The sequence below is a fragment of the Nycticebus coucang genome, chromosome 8 (assembly GCF_027406575.1).
Source record: "Nycticebus coucang isolate mNycCou1 chromosome 8, mNycCou1.pri, whole genome shotgun sequence".
Taxonomy (NCBI): domain Eukaryota; kingdom Metazoa; phylum Chordata; class Mammalia; order Primates; family Lorisidae; genus Nycticebus; species Nycticebus coucang.
The window spans coordinates 113,582,656-113,599,777 of NC_069787.1; the positions used below are offsets into that span (position 1 = coordinate 113,582,656).

At 40.0% G+C, this 17,122-nt stretch overlaps 1 pseudogene across 1 annotated transcript; it reads right to left on the bottom strand.

Moving 5' to 3' along the window:
• Positions 1-2,720: 2,720 nt before the first annotated feature.
• Positions 2,721-3,814, bottom strand: LOC128592448 (triosephosphate isomerase-like; annotated as a pseudogene). The gene has a single exon (XR_008381871.1). The product of XR_008381871.1 is annotated as a triosephosphate isomerase-like (transcript).
• Between the last annotated feature and the right edge of the window lie 13,308 nt (positions 3,815-17,122).

Sequence of the window (17,122 nt, forward strand, 5' to 3'; positions counted from 1 at the left end):
ACTCCTGAGCTCAGGCAATCCACCCTCCTGAGCCTCCCAGAGTGCTGGGATTACAGGCGGGAGCCACACAGTTTCTTCCTTTAGGTTAGCACTAGGTGTAAGTGATTCTTTAACTATAACCCTAAACTTTCTTTTTGTCCAGGGAATATCAGTCACTCAGGGATTACGTACTGAATTTTCAGGTGGATTTTATCTCATAAGGAAACTGTTCAAATGTTTTTTCAGAGAAGAAAGGCAATCCAGATTGAACTAGTAAACAGTAGTCAGGCCGAGTAGGGCAGGGGTAAGCAGTTGGAGTCACATCCGTCCCATACTTAATAAGGGAGGTAATGTGCATATTAAGTTTTCATTTGCTTTTCAACATGAATAGTTTAAGAAAGCTATTTATAATCCTGTGTCTCTTCGAGACTTCTGAATGGCAATTAAAAAAATAAGAATCCTGTTCTCCTTTCTGGATTCAGGAGGCTTCAGACTCAAGTGAGGGAAGAATGATCTTGTTCATCTGGAACATTTCACAAATGGACACTGTAATTCTAAATTGTCTTTAGTAAGATTTTGCTACTTTTGTAAATATTTGCAGTGTCTGGAACTATAATTCATGTGTATAAGAAAGGCAGGCATATCAAAAAATGGACCACTCAGATCTTTAGAAATTAGATCCCGTTTTTGTGTTGGGTCTTGGGTCTCTAAAAGGACAGTCTACGAAAAAGAGCACAAAGAAAATAAATTGCTAACTGGCAGCTTTCAGAGCAGTGTGAACTCTGCCTCTAGATGTTTACCTAGCAATTAAAAGAAGCTAGGAAAAATGTAAAGCCTCTTTAACATTCCCCTGAGCTGGTCAATTCTCATTCCAAAAAGAAAGGGATCTTCAGCAGAATGGGGGAAGGAGACACTCAAATCAACTGTCATTTTAGATTCACTACCTATAGACAAAAAAGTTTTCTGGGTTTATTTAAACAGCCTTGACCAGCACCTGAACAGACAAGGGCATGAGATGCCCCCTCTTCTTAAGGAGAGACGTGTGCCAGATGGCTCCTGTTATCAATGCATGGCCAAGAAGAACGAGAGAAAATCAACTTTGGTTATCAATTTGATAAGTAAAAGAGATAAAAGAAAAAACTTAAAACTATTTCAGCTGTCTTCTTGTGTGAATTGGAGTTAACCCCATACCCCTCCTCAGCCACCCTAATAAGAGGTTAAAGTCATCTGGCCTCAGGGCCAGCGTCTTTTCTCTCTCTCTCTCTCTCCCCCCACCCCCCTCCTGATAGAGTGCTCTGTGCTCTCTATCTCTGTGGAGGAGCAAAGGAAACTTTGTGCTTCTATCCTAAACTCTGCCTGAGAATTCTTTCTCTCACCCATGTGTACACTGCACAGCCTTCCAGTCTCCCAGAGCCGAGATACAAACCTAGCAAGGCCCTGCTGTGGCACTGGGTGGAGTGAGGCTTTTTTGGTGTGTCTCCTCTCACAGATATTTCTTGTAGCAGGTGGGCATCCAACGATCCAACATCCTCTAGCCCAATCTATGACTGGTTTATCCTTTCACAAGGGTCTCATTTTTATGGTGGCACATGTCCAGCTACTAATGCAAACCTAGGCCCACCAGTCAAGTTGTGGCTTTGGCTATGAGATCACTTTGACAAACTTAGCTAAGAATTTTCAAGTTTCTGTTTGACACAATCAGACTGCTCTCTTACTAAACTGTGCAAGAAAAACAAATGAAGAAGATAGACTACAAACACCTGTTTGTTACAACTGCTGTCAGTTACCTTTAAAACTGTAGCTCTTGTTAGTCACTTGTCAGCTGGTCAAGTGGCCTCTCCCTGCACAAATTAACCTGTGGTACCCTAAAATCCAAAGGGATAGGGATTTTGATGTGAAAAAGAGCAGCGCTTCAGAGCTTCAGATCTCAGAGGAACTTTCTTATGAGTCTCAGGGCTCCGTGAAGAAGACAGAGAACCTCAAAATGGGATCAACCAGCACATGTCCCATGTTCCCCCAAGAGGCCTCTAGGTCACTAAAAGTCTCCTTCACTTCCCTTCATGGTCCTCAGAACTGTCAAAAGACAAAATTACAGGGTGGCGCCTGTGGCTCAGTGAGTAGGGCACTGGCCCCATATACCGAGGGTGGCGGGTTCAAACCCAGCCCCAGCTGAACTGCAACCGAAAAATAGCCGGGCGCCTGTAGTCCCAGCTGCTCGGGAGGCTGAGGCAGGAGAATCGCCAAAGCCCAAGAGCTGGAGGTTGCTGTGAGTCCTGTGACATCATGGCACTCTATCGAGGGTGGTATTTTCTATAAAGAAAAAAAAAAGACAAAATTACAACAAATTTTGTTATTAATACAAAAGGATTTTATTCATAGCTTATAATTAGGGGCTGTGTCCATTCCACAAAGTAGAAGGAAAGCTCCCCGCAGGCAATATCAGAACAGTATGTTGTAAAGTAGAAACCAGAAAACGGAACAGTAGAGAAATAACTGGTTGCTTAACATGGGAATGCTGCAGGTGCCTTTTTTGTAAAGGCTAAAGCAGGGAAGACTTTTTTATAAATGCTGACTCAGGTCAACTAGAATCTCCTGCTTTCTTTTCTTTCTTTCTTTCTTTTTTTTTTTTTTTAATGCCAAGTGTTTTTATTCCCTCGCATGTGGGATGGATCACATACATGACACACTCAGGCATCTGGCACCATGGGAGAGGGCAGTACCCTGGCCTCTGAGGGGAGGAGGATGGTTTCTTTCTCCTGTCTTCTTGGGGGCCTGGGAGGACCCAGGAGCAAGCTCTACCCTTTCCACCTCTCAGCCAAGAAAGCTACCTTGGTGACATGTTTAGTTCCAACCATTATAGTCAGTGGAGAAGAGATTGGCCTGGTCCCAACCATTACGGGGGAAGGTATAAATGGTAAGTTAGAAGGTACCGTTTGGAGTAGGCCATGAGACAGGGCAGATGACACCAGGAGAAGCGTACATAGGGGAGAAGCTGTGACTGGGCTTTTTGGCTACCTAGTCCCTGGCTTAGCAGGAAAGGTAGGGGAGATGGATGGGCCTATTGTTTGGCATTGATGATGTCCACGAATTCTGGCTTGAGGGAAGCGCCACCCACAAGGAAGCCATCCACATCAGGCTGGCTTGCCAGCTCCTTGCAGTTTGCCCCAGTTACAGAACCTCCATAAATGATTCGGGTGCTCTGAGCCACTGCATCAGAAACATTGGACTTAAGCCATCCCCGGAGTTTCTCATGTACTTCCTGGGCCTGCTGGGGGGTTTGCAGTCTTGCCGGTACCACTGGCCCACACAGGCTTATAGGCCAGGACGACCTTGTTCCAGACCTTCACATTATCTGCAATGACCTTGGTTTGCTCGAAAACAACCTTCTCAGTGATGCCAGCTTCCCTCTCATCTAGCTTTTCCCCAATGCAGGTGATTACTCCAAGTCCCTGTGCCAGAGCATGGGCCACTTTCTGCCCAATCAGCTCATCTGACTCCCCAAAGACGTGTCTTCTCTCTGAGTGCCCCAGGATTACCCATGTGGCTCCACAGTCTTTGATCATGCTGGGGCGGATCTCCCCAGTAAAAGCCCCATTTGTCACTTTGTAGCAGTTCTGTGCAGACACAGCAATCTTGGGATCCAGCTTCTGCCTGGTGAAGTCGATGTAGGCCGCGGGGGGGTGCACAAACCACCTGGGTCAGATGGCACCTTGGCTGTGTTCAGAGCGCTACCGAGTTCACCTAGACACTTCTTCCTCCAGCTCATCTTCCAGTTCCCCCCGACAAAGAACTTCCTGGAGGGCGCCATGGTGCTGGAGGTGACACGCTGAAGGTCACTATCACCAGAACCTCCTGTTTTCAAGGAAAACTGGTCTGTTCTGGGACATACTTGCTTTCTTAAAGTTTCAGTTTGATCACGTGGCATTTGTTGAGACCTGCAGAGGAAACTCAGTCTGAAACTCAAAATTTTGTTTCAGTCAAAGTTTTAACTTTGTTTAAAGTCATTAATTATTCTCTGCTGCTTTCTGATGTCAATTTTATCATCTTTGCAATCACCATATATATCAAAATCTCTAGTTTGTCGTATGTGGTGGTGTTTTTGTTTCACCTACCTTATTGCTCAAGCACTATGTACAATACTTCTCTGCTTTCAAAATTTATAGTGGAATGTTATAAAGTATGTTTGGATAATGTCCAGCATAGTCTTCCTTCACTGCTTTTATTTAATGTTAAGATTGCATGTATTTTCATATATTCTTCCACATACACTTTGAAATCAATATATCAAGTTTGTAATACACTAAAACGTCTCTCCATTTTTCCAGATCTTTTTTTTTTTTTTTTTGAGATGGAGTCTCACTTTGTTGACCTGGGTAGAGTGCTGTGGCATCACAACAACCTCAAACTCTTGGACTTTAGTGATTTTCTTGCCTCAGCCTCCCAACTACGTGGGACTACTTAGGGATTTTGATGTGAAATTACTGCCACAGTGCCCAGCTACTTTTGACGATGGGGTCTCCCTCTTGCTCAGGCTGGTCTTGAATCTGTGAGCTTGGACAATACACCCTCCTTGGCCTTCCAGAGTGTTAGGATTACAGGCGTGAGCCATAGCACCTGGCACTTCCATCATTTTTTTTGATAGTCCTCATAAAAATTATTATCATTGTAAGTTGAGCTATTGCACATTTATTTAGATATTTATTGTTGGGCATTTTACAATATTATGGTAAATTTTTGGTTAATTTTTTGTCCCTGACTTTTTTTTATTGAATCATAGCTCTGTACATTAATGCCCTTATGGGGTACAATGTGCTGGTTTTATATACAATTTGAAATACTTTCATCAAACTGGTTAACATAGCCTTCACCACATTTTCTTTTTGTGCTAAGACATTTATATTCTACTCTTAGAAGACTTAACATGTACCCTTGTAAAATGCACCATAGGTGTGGTCCCACCAATCACCCTCCCTCCATCCATCCTCTCCGCTCCTCTTTCCCCTTCATTTTGGGCTGTAGTTGGGTTATAGCTTTCATATGGAAGTGTGGGTGCTTATAAATTGGTTTCATAGTAGGGCTGAGTATATTGGATACTTTTTCTTCCATTCTTGATATATATGCTAAGAAGAATATGTTCCAGCTCCATCCATGTAAACATAAAAGAGGTAAAGTCTCCATCTTTTTTCAAGGCTGTATAATATTCCATGGTGTACATATACCACAACTTATAGATCCATTCACGGGTCGATGGGCACTTGAGTTTCTTCCATGACTTAGAAATTATGAATTGGGCTGCAATAAACATTCTGGTGCAAATATCTTTGTTATAAAGTGATTTTTGGTCTTCTGGATGTATAGCTAGTAGAGGAATTGCAGGATCGAATGGCAGGTCTATTTTTAGATCCCTAAGTGATCTCTAAACATCTTTCCAAAAAGAATGTATTAGTTTGCATTCCTACCATCAGTGCAGAAGTGTTCCCTTTTCTCCACATCCACGCCAACAATGCTGGTCTTGGGATTTTGTGATGTGGACTAATCTTACTGGAGTTAGATGATATCTCAAAGTGGTTTTGATTTGCATTTCTCTGATGATTAAGGATGATGAGCATTTTTTCATGTGTCTGTAGGCCGTGCACCTGTCTTCTTCAGAGAAGTTTCTCTTCAAGTCCCTTGCCCAGTCTGAGATGGGATCACTTATTCTTTTTTTGCTAATACATTTGAGTTCTCTGTGGATTCTGGTTATTAAACCTTTGTCAGTGACATAACTTGCAAATATCTTCTCCCATTCTGAGGGCTGCTTGCTTGCTTTACATACTGTGTTCTTGGCTGTGCAAAAACTTTTTAGTTTGACCAGATTCCATTAATGTATTTTTGGTGTTGCTTCAATTGCCTGGGGGGGGGGGGGGTCCTCCTCATAAAATATTCTCCCAGGTTGATTTCTTCAAGTGTTTTCCCTGCACTTTCTTCTGGTATTTTTATAGTGTCACTGACTTTTTAAATTGGTTATTAATGGCTTGTATATTTTATATTACAATTAATAATAGTTGCTGATTATTAAGTACCTCATTTTGTCAGTTGATTGTTCAATATTTTCTAAAAATAAAATAACTTGAAAGTCCCACAAATTTGCCTCTTCTCTCAAATATGCATGTTTATTCATTTGATCACGCCTTGTTCATTGGTTAAAAATTTGAATATATTATTGAATGATATCAGAAATTTGAGGGCCATCCATATTTTATTCTTATCCTTTAAGAGGCCTGTATGATTTTAGTGTTTTACAAGTAAGTATGATGCTTCCCTGCTGTATTTTATAATATTATACAATTACTTCCATGGGAACAATACCTAGGAGAGAGGCTCTAATTGCAGTTTTCTAAATTGTAATTTTCAACTATAGGACCCCAAATTTTTCTCATGCAATAAAATTTGACTTTAGCAGGCATTGTGTAGCAACAGAATCAGGTTAGTGAACTGTAGAACTTTCCTTTTTATAGAATTCTTGGCACTTAGTCTGAAAGATAAACTGTTTTCCTCTTCTAAGAAGTACTTTCTTCCGCTGCACATTAATTATAATTTGTTGTTGTTGTTGTTATTACAGGTTTTAGCTAGGGCCAAGTTTGAACCTGCTACATCTGGTATATGGGGTCGGCGCCCTTCTCCTAGAGCCACAGGTGCTGCTGCCCTAATTATAAAACATTTTAACAAAAAGATTCCATATTATTTGTGTTTGCCAATGCTATTTTTACAAAAAAACTTTCAATTTTCTCTTTATAAAAAGAATATATGTCTATTTTCAGCAAACATCACATGGTAAATATGACTTTTTTTTTTTTTTTTGCAACAGAGTCTCCCTGGGGTTGAGTGCTGCCGCATCATAGCTCACAACAACCTCAGATTCTTGGGCTTAAGCAATCCTCCTGCCTCAGCGTCCTGAATAGCCGAGACTATAAGCAACCGCCACAACAGTATTTTTTTTAGACACAGGGTCTTTCTTTTGCTCAGGCTGGTTTTGTACTCCTGAGCTCAGGCAATCCGCCCACCTTGGCCTCCTAGAGTGCTGGGATTACAGGCATGAGCCACCACACTGGCCTAATGACTCAAGTTTTCTGATAAAAGAATGCAGAAACCTAAGACTTCAGCTTTATCACCAAATGGATTTATAATATTTAGCCTTACATAGCTTTGGCAGGAAATTTGAAACTGATAATGGAAGGAAATAATATGATTTCCCTTGTTTTTAGTATCATGTGGAGGAGAGGAGGATTAACTTTTTGTTTTCTTCTGTGTCTTATTCCTATTATTAAAGCATTTAATTAGCTTTGTCCAGAAGGCCTCAAGCCCCCTGCTCTGTGAATGTTGTTCTCATTAGGTTGTATCAGTCTCTGAGTTACAGTGACAGTAACGATTCTACCATCTCTATATAGCTTGGACCATTTAACTCCTATAAAACCCTTGATTACAACCCCCCCAAAATGGATATGTATTCACAGCCATATCTAATTAAATCTGGATTGAATTAGAACTTGAAGTCATCCGATACTGTTATGTGCATTCTTGGAGCTGCAATTTCTGTTTACATTTTACTGTCACTGCTTTATGTTCATTTTTTACTTTCAATTTAGTTATTCCCAAAGGCACCAAGCCTACCAGTTGGATTTATGAATGAAAATGCAGAAGGAGAAAAAAATCGAAATAGCTTTTATTTTCCTCAACATGAATGCCTTAATTTCCTCTGTTATATCCTTTCATCCTTTTCAAGAGTCCTTAATTTCTTTCTGCTGACTGTTCTCTTTACCCCGTAATTCCATGCACATCCTGCATTTGGGGCAGGCCTTTGAAAGGTTTGAGCATTGTTCCTATGACCCAGCCTCCCTGCCAGACTCTCTGGCCTTCCTCAACCTGAAGACTACCTAATATCCTTTATTAATATATTTATTTTGTGCATCAACTATTCAGAGTGGGTTTTGTTTAAATTGTCAGTTAATTCTGCTGTCAAGAATTCTGTTACACAATTCAATATGTAAATGATGTTGCTCAATTTGGTGAAAATTTGCTGGTATTACATGTAGAGACATTATTTTACAGTGTTTGCCAAGTGTAGGATAGAAAAAAAAACTGGTTTGACATCTTTCCATGTGCAAATGACTGATTAATTTTGAACAGTAGACATTATGGTAACAAGTGGCATTAAAGATTATTATATAACTACTGAGCCTGAGACATAGAGAAAATCCTTTATGAAGAATTGTTTGGGCTCACTTCCTAAGTTCCATGTAGAAGGCGGGTGTGTCTTACGTTACTGCTTTTAGCCTAGAGTAAATACTTTAATATGGAAAGTGAACATATTCTGTGCAGTGTTCTTCTTACTAAGTCAATACCACACAAAATGAAATACAAAAGCACATAACCAGTCCTACACAATTCTTTGGATTTCCAGGTGGAAATAAAACAACCTTAGATTATGCTAGCTTTCTTTCTCCTATGGATAACTAGAACACACCAGGCAGATTAAGGAAGTTACGTTTTCAATCGCATATTTCCTAACTAGTCATTGCTTTTGCTTATCCCCTACGAATGAGGCATTTTAGACAAAATTGTGAAAGGGGCACTTAATCAACACTTGTTTTTTTTCTGTGTTCTTTTCCCAGACCAGTTCTCATGCTGTAGTATATTTCTACAGATTCATAGTTTTAGCGTCCTGTGCATATGGTCATAAATCCCAGCGTGTGCACATCCTCGCCAGCATGGAGACATTACTGGCTGTGAACGCTTGAGTGATTCCAGCCCACTGCCATGTGGGGAGGGCTAGCAGTGCTCCTGACGGTCTGCACCAATGTGCAGAGTCCCAGGCACCTTGTCACTGTGGTTCCAGCCATGTTCATCACAGTTAGGAGTTCATGTAGTCAACCTCTTTCTAGGACTGAAATACTCTGCTGCTTCCTCACTGAGAAGCAGCTAAGTTGGATGTTGAACTATTTCACTATTTTAAGAGATTAGAAAACTCAAATTATCATGAAACTCTTTATTTTACAGTGCATAAAAATGTTTGTCTAATATTTGCCTTGTTCAATACTTTAGAGAAGTAATGATAATCATGGCTAACATTTTTATAATGTTTATGTTCCAGAAACTATTACTTTTTTTTATTTTTTAAAGAAAAGGCCTTTCTCTGTCACTCAGCCTGGAGTATAATCAGTAGTGGGATCATATTTCGCCGGGGCCTTCAATTCCTGGGCTCAAGCAATTCTCCTTAATCAGCCTCCTGAGTAGCTGGAAATATAGGTGTATACTACCACGCCTGCTAATTTTTCTGATTTTTGTAGAGACGGGGTCTCACTGTTGTCCAGAGACTATTCTAAGGGCTTAACATACAGTGACTTACTTAACCCTTACAACAATCTTACGGAAAATGTACATTATTCTACCAGTTTTATGGGTGAGAAATCAGAGCCATTATGGAGCCAGAGTGTCTAATTCACTTCTACATTTCAACATCCACCTTTTCCCTAGTTGATGCCTTATGCCTTCAACTATTCTTCAAAGAGCATGATTTTTATCTTCTCCATCCTTTTAATTATTATTTTTGAGATGTTTTCCAGTTTTCTAGTGTTCTTAAAATTTGGAATCAGGCTGAGTGTGGTGGCTCACTCCTATAATCGTAACACTCTGAGAGGCTGAGGCAGGTGGATTGCCTGAGTTCACAAGTTAAAGACCAGCCTAAACAAGAGTGAGGCCCCATCTCTAAAAATAGCCAGTCATTGTGGCAGGCACCTGAGGCAAGAGAATTGCTTTAGCCGAAGAGTTTGAGGTTGCTGTGAGCTGTGACACCACAGCACTCTAGCAAGGGTAACAAAGTAAGACTCTGTCTCGAAAAAAAATTTTTTCTTGGAATCTATACTATTAAATATCACCCAGGATGAAGGATTATTGACTGGTCTAGATACCACTCTTATTAAAGACATTATGTTTTTGTAAATTTATCTCAGTCAAACTTGAGCTTTGATGTATTTTGTAGTTACTTGAGCTTGTAGTCAAATAAAACTCCTGGGTTTTTTGTTTGTTTGTTGGCTTGCCTGCTTGCTTTTTACACGGAACATTGACAAATCTCTATCTGGAAATTTCAAAGATAATTTTTAGTCATGTATGATATGCCACATGTATCTGTTTAAAATTTTTATTTGTTTCACAAGAAGAAAATAAATACTTATTAAAATCAACTTTCTGGAGGAACAGTGTTCTTGGCATCATAGGAGTTAGATACAAAAGAGGTTCAGGGTCAAAGCCTATCTAGAATGAACTCACAGTCTAGTAAAGAAGGTACATAATAAACAGAAGATAAACAGCTACCATATGTTAGAACATGCTACTTTTAATAATAAGGTCTAAATTCATATGAACAGAATGAAGAAAATAATATAGACTGAATACAAGTTAAGAAAAAATTTAGAGACAAACAATTTTGACGGCAAAAGACAAAAAACATTGGAAGGCAGAAATACTGTATATGAAAATTCTTCTAATTTCTGTAAGGTTGATAGTAATATCCCATGTCTCATTAATGATTTTATTAGTTTGAGTCTTATATTATTTTTCTTCCTTATTCTACTTAAAGGTTTGTCAATTTTCATGATCACTTCAAAGAACCAGGTTTTTTTTTTTTGAGGCAGAGTCTTACTTTGTTGCCCTCAATAGAGTGCCTTGGCATCATAGCTCACAGCGACATCATACTCAGGCTCAAGCCATCCTCTTGCCTCAGCTTCTCAAGCAGCTGGGACTATAGGCAGCTGCCACAATACTCGGCTATTTTTAGAGATGATGTCTCACTGTTGCTCAGGCTGGTCTCCTATCTGTGAACTCAGGCAATCCACCAGCCTCAGCCTCCCAGAGTTCTGGAATTACAGGCATGAGCCACCGCCTGGCTATACCGTTCTATTGATTATTGGATTATTATTCATTTCCGTCAGTTTTTTCTTTGTAAATTTTGGGGCTCTGTTGTTATACATCCACATATTTTTAGCTATTGTATCTCCTGATTAATTAATTAATCCTTTCATTACTACAAATTATTTGTATAATTCTAGTAATAGTTTTTTGTCATAAAGTCTATTTTGTAGTTGATAGTAGTCTACCCAGCCATACCTAGTGATCTTTAGGGTCACTATATTCATGCTATATATTTTCACATCCTCTGACTTTCAACTTATTTGTGCCTGTGTTTGGTTGACAACACAGAGGTGGACAATGTTCAGCCCATTTCTGACTCCTAATGGAATTGTTTAGTCCATTCATATTTGATGTTATTATTGATATAATTTGATATACATCAGCCACTTCTCTTTTTGTTTTCTTTAGGTCTGTGTATCTGCTCTTTTCTTTTCTGTATTAAATATATATGTGTATATATATATATTTGAAAAAGAGTGTCACTTTGTCACCCTGGGTAGAGTTCCATGGCGACATAGCTCACAGCAACCTCAGACTCTTGGACTCAAGTGATTCTCTTCCCTCAGCTTCCTGAGTAGCTGAGACTACAGACACCCACCACAATGCCCAGCTATTTTTAGAAACAAGGTCTTGCTTTGGCTCAGGCTGGTCTTGAACCTGTGAGCTCAGGCATTCCACCTACCTCAGCCTCACAAGTGCTAGGATTACCAGCATGAGCCACTGTGCCCGGCCATATATATTTTGTTATGTTAGCCTCATCATTTATCATCTTTATTTTATAAGCCCTAAAACATGCTTTTTTATATAACATTTTATACAATTGCTTTTAAAATCAGTTCTCATACTAGTTAAAATCAGTCTTCCATACCCATGAGTTTTGCATCTGTGAATTCAACCAACTACAGATTGAAGATATTCAAAAAAATTGCATCTCTACTAACCATGTACAGACATTTTTCCTTGTCATCATTCCCTTAAAAATATAGTATACCAACTATTTAGGTAGTATTTACATTGCATTACATACCATAATTAATCTAGAGATGATTTTATGTATCCAGGGACATGCATAGATGATGTACAAATACTACATCATCTTCTATTAGGGACTTGAACATCCATGAATTTTGGTATTTGCAAAAGGTTCTGGAATTAATAGTGTATGCATACCAAGGGGTACCTGGATATCTTTATACAAGTCCATCTGCACAAACTTGCTTTACAGAGTTGTCCTTAAATGTGATGGGAGAAAAAGAAAGCTACAAGCTGAAATATTCACAGTGAGTTTATTTACTTCTGCACATAGTCTCTATTTGGTGAGACATCATTCTCATATTTTTCTTTAGTTGTTGAGACATGTTTTCCTTTAGTACCTTAAATGCATTTATAACAAGTAATTTAAAGACAGGCTAGCAAGTGCAATGTCTGTGCTTTTTCTGGGGAAGTTCAATTTACCACTTTTATTCTTCGGTATGCCCACACATTGATATTTATTTGCATGTTTCATAATCTGTTGAATAGCCAATGTTTAAAATAATATGACAATTTTGGAAACCATATTTGCCCCTTCTCCAGAGTTTGTTATTGGTGGTGTTTTCTTCTTTGCCTAGTGATTCTTCTCAACTAATTATTAACATATTATGGCTGTTTTCTTTATGTGAAACCATCTGCTCAAGTTAGCTTAGTGGTCATGTTACTGCTTAACTAGGTCCCTTGCCTGCTGCCCAGGTAGAAAGAGGCCAATATACTGAGACAGGAGGTGTTGCAGCAGCGAAGGAGTTAATAGTGCAAGGTGCCAGATGTGGAGATGGGAGAAATTTCTCAAATCCAGTTCCTGAAGAATTAAGGGACTAAGATTTTAAAGGTGGTTTGGCAAGACAGAGCCCGTAGCTTAGTGGATAGAGTGCCAGCCATACACCAAAGCTGCTTGGGTTCGACCCAGCCCAGGCCAGTTAAAACAATGACAACTGCAACAACAACAACAAAAAATAGCTGGGCTTTGTGGCAGGGGCCTGTGGTCCCAGCTACTTGGGAGACTGAGGCAAGAGAATCACATGAGCCCAAGAGTTTGAAGTTGCTGTGAGCTGTGATGCCATGGCTCTCCACCCAGAGTGACAGCTTGAGACTCTGCCTCCAAAATTAATTAATTAATTAATTAAAGGTGGTCTGGGCTCAGTGCCTGTGGCTCAAGCGGCTAAGGTGCCAGCCACATACACCTGAGCTGGTGGGTTCAAATCCAGCCTGGGCCTGCCAAACAACAATGACAGCTGCAACCAAAAAATAGCCGGGTGTTGTGGTGGGCTACTTAGTCCCAACTACTTGGGAGGCAGAGGCAGGAGAATTGCTTGAGCCCAGGAGATGGAGGTTGCTCTGAGCTGTGATGCTACGGCATTCTACCCAGGGTGACAGCTTGAGGCTCTATCTCAAAAATAAAATAAAATAAAATAAAATAAAATAAAATAAAAATAAATAAAGATGGTTTGGCAAACAAAAGGCTAGGGAATTGGATCTGCTGATTGGCTGGGGAAGAACTCATGATAGAGTTAGGAAGCAGAAACTGTCTTCTTGGCTGAATCAGTTCCTGGATCACAAAACCTGTTAGATCAGTTCCCACACGTGGCCACCAGTCTGTTGGATGTCACCTATTCCCTCAACGCAGAATTTGGATGATATCTTAAAGACAGTGTTAGTGTTAGGTAGATAGTTAGGATTCTGGCTCTCCTAGGGAAAAAAGGACAAAAGGCAAGCCCCCAGGGAATTAAGGTGCTGCTTCACCTTAATCCTGTCCTAAGCAATTGTCCACATCTGGGGAGGACAGAATACCTGACCAATTTACCAATCAGAACTTAGTGCACCAACTGGGAAAGGGAGCAGAGGGCTCTTTAGACCATAAGCCAAGCAGCATAGGACAATAGAGTCCGGAAGGTGACCTAGAACTACCTTAAGGCTAATTATCATGTCATTAGCTTAAATCTACACAGTGGTTCCTAACCCACCCATGACTTTTCAGAGAGGCTCATGGGAGGTCTGCATGCTCAGTAAGAATCATTCCTTCCAAGGTGACTTCTGAGCCACGGAGTGGGCCCAATTCAGACAGTGTAACACACACCCCCAGGCCACAAGTAAGACCTTTTTTGTTGTGACAATGGGGCTTGATGATTGCCCATGGATTTGCAAGCAGAATTGTAGAGATACTATGTTGAGTTACCCTCTGTGTGAGCCCATATGCCACCCTCATCTTGGACAACATAACTGGCCTAAACATTTGTAATCCCTGCTGAATAAAGTAAAGGGATTTGGACTCCTGAAAGTTTACCTCTCCTTCTGCCCATGATGTCAACGAACCCCTGGCGAGGGCATTTCCTATGAATAGGGGTAGAGGTTTATCACCTCACAGCATTATCTGTTCAAGGGAGACCAGAACCCACTGACATTAATCAGTGGATAATACCTGTCACTTAGTGAAAGATGAGTCTAGTCTGTCCAAGAGAAACTATACAACTTCCCCTGGAGAAGACAAGAGAGGCTAAAGAGGGCACAGGCAAATGTCAGTCTCAAACCCCTCAGCCAGATTAGCATGTTGAAAACCTATAGATTAATTGAGCTTCACAGCTCTATGTTTCTTTAATCCTGAAATCCTGTGATCTTGAATGGTGTCACCCGACCCAGGAACATTGATCACTTGACAGGATTCCAGAACATTTTGTTTTGCACCCTGATCACATAAGATTATTTTATGTTTTAGAACATTACACATGTTAACAGTGGTAAGAATCAATTCTTTATCTTAAGAATGTGATAGCTGCAATAAAACACACCTACATTTTCCACAAGATCAGAAAGTGAAATAACAACATAATAAATGATAAATACTGGCCACAGAAACACCAAGGATGATAAAATTAGAGTGTCAGTCTCCTGGATATGAGTACCTAAACTGCCAGTTTTACAACACAAGGAAGGTCAAGTGAATCTTTCACATGTTATACCACATTTTAACTTACGCACAACCTTAGGTAAGAAAATGCATTTACAAAATATAAGCTCAGTTGTGATTGGCCTTCCTCTTCCTTAAATATTTACTACTACTGTGCAACTAATATTTATTAAAAATTGAACATCACATAGCTTTTTACACTCTATACTTTATTAAGAGGAATATGATTCACTAAAATAAAATTTCTCTCTACCCACCCACCCATGTATCTAGAAGCAAGAATTGATTTCTGTGTATTGATTATTATTTTTTAGAAGAGCTTTACTAAGGAGGGCAGGTGCAGAGAATGGGAATAAAAAACAGCACCCTGGCAGCCTCCCTGCCCCCAGCAATCAGTGATCATATACATGTCTGTCAGAAAAGGGCAAGTGAGTTAATTAATAGTTTTAAGAAAAAATGCATGTTTTGCCAAGTGCAGTGATGCATGCCTATATAATCCTCGTTAGGCTTCCCAAAGTGCTTGAGATCAGGAGGTCGAGATCAGCCTGAGCAAGAATGAGACTCTGTCTCTTAATATAGCCAGGTATTGTGATGAGGACCTGTAATTCCAGCTACTTGGGAGGCTGAGGCAAGAGGATTGCTTGAGCCCAAGAGTTTAAGATTGCCGTGAGCTATGACACCACCGCACTTTACCTAGGGTGACAAGTGAGACTCTGTCTCAATAAATAAATAGGCTCAGTGCCCATAGCTCAGTGGTTACGGTTCTGGCCACATACAAAGGGGCTGGCAGGTTCAAAACAAGCCCAGGCTTGCTAAAGAACAATAACTACAACAACAACAACAAAAATAGCCAGGCATTGTAGCAGGCACCTGTAGTCCCAGCTACTTGGGAGGCTGAGGCAAAAGAATCACTTAAGCCCAAAAGTTTGAGGTTGCTGTGAGCTGTTTTGCCACAGCACTCTGCCTTGGGTGATATAGTGAGACTCTGTGCCAATAAATAAATACATACATACATACATACATGTTTACAAAATAAAATATTTTTCGAACATTCCAAAAACTCCAACTTAGTTAGGAATATGACTTGAACGTTAAATGTTCTATGCATTTATACTGTAACATTATTTAGTCTCACATTTTAACAACTATAATGAATATTAATTTTATATCTCTATTGTATATGTGAATGTAGATGCATGTAGGTATACACATACAGAAAAATAAATTTACTTTTAACATTTTCAAACTTCCTTCCCCAGAAAACATTAGATTTCATTTACTAAGAGGACAGTTCCTTTTTTTTTTTTTTTTTTTTTGCAGTTTATGGCCAGGGCTGAGTTTGAACCCGCCACCTCTGACATATGGGGTCAGCGCCCTACTCCTGTGAGCCACAGGCACCACCCCAGAGGAGGGTTCTTAATCCAAGACTAGCATCATGGGTATCACACTTGAAAGTATTAGGTTGCAAATTCTCAGGCAGAAACTGGTATCTACTGAATCAGAAACTCTATGGATTGGTCCAGCAATCTGTATTTCATCACGTTCTCCATGTAATCTATGTTCATTCTAAAGTTTGACAACAACCAGTGTGCCAAAATATCCTTAGCTGATAGGTTATTGAACTATTTATTGAACTTTAAAATATTTTTAAAACGTTAAATAATTTCAAAATAACTGAACAGGGTATCTTCATTCATTTTGTGTTGCTGTGACAGAATACCATAGACTTGGTAATTTGTATACAATAGAGATTTCTTTCTCATAGTTTTGGAGTCTGAGAAGGCCAAGAGCAAAGTCTTGGCAGGTTTGGTATCTGTGAAGGGCTTGGTCTCCATTTCCAAGTTGACCACCTGAAGCCAGGATCATCTGGAGTGGCTGGAGTGGAGGAGTGGGGGACTAGGGTTTCTTACGAGCTAGAAGAGCAGAAAAGAGAGGAAACTTACTCCAACAATCCCTTTTTGTAGCTTCCTGAATCCATGCATGAGAGTCCCTCCCAAGATTATTGCATTGGAGAGATTAATTTTCATATGAGTTTTGGAGGAGCTAAAAATATTTGAACCATAACACTATTCAAGTATGACAGACTTAGAAGCAAGAAAAAATATTGGCTTTGACTTTCTTTTTTTTTTTGCAGTTTTGGCCAGGGCTGGGCTTGAACCCACCCCCCACCCCCCATATATGGGGCCGGCTTCCTACTCCTTGAGCCACAGGCGCCACCCTGGCTTTGACTTTCAAGAGGAAAAGTGAGTCACATGATAA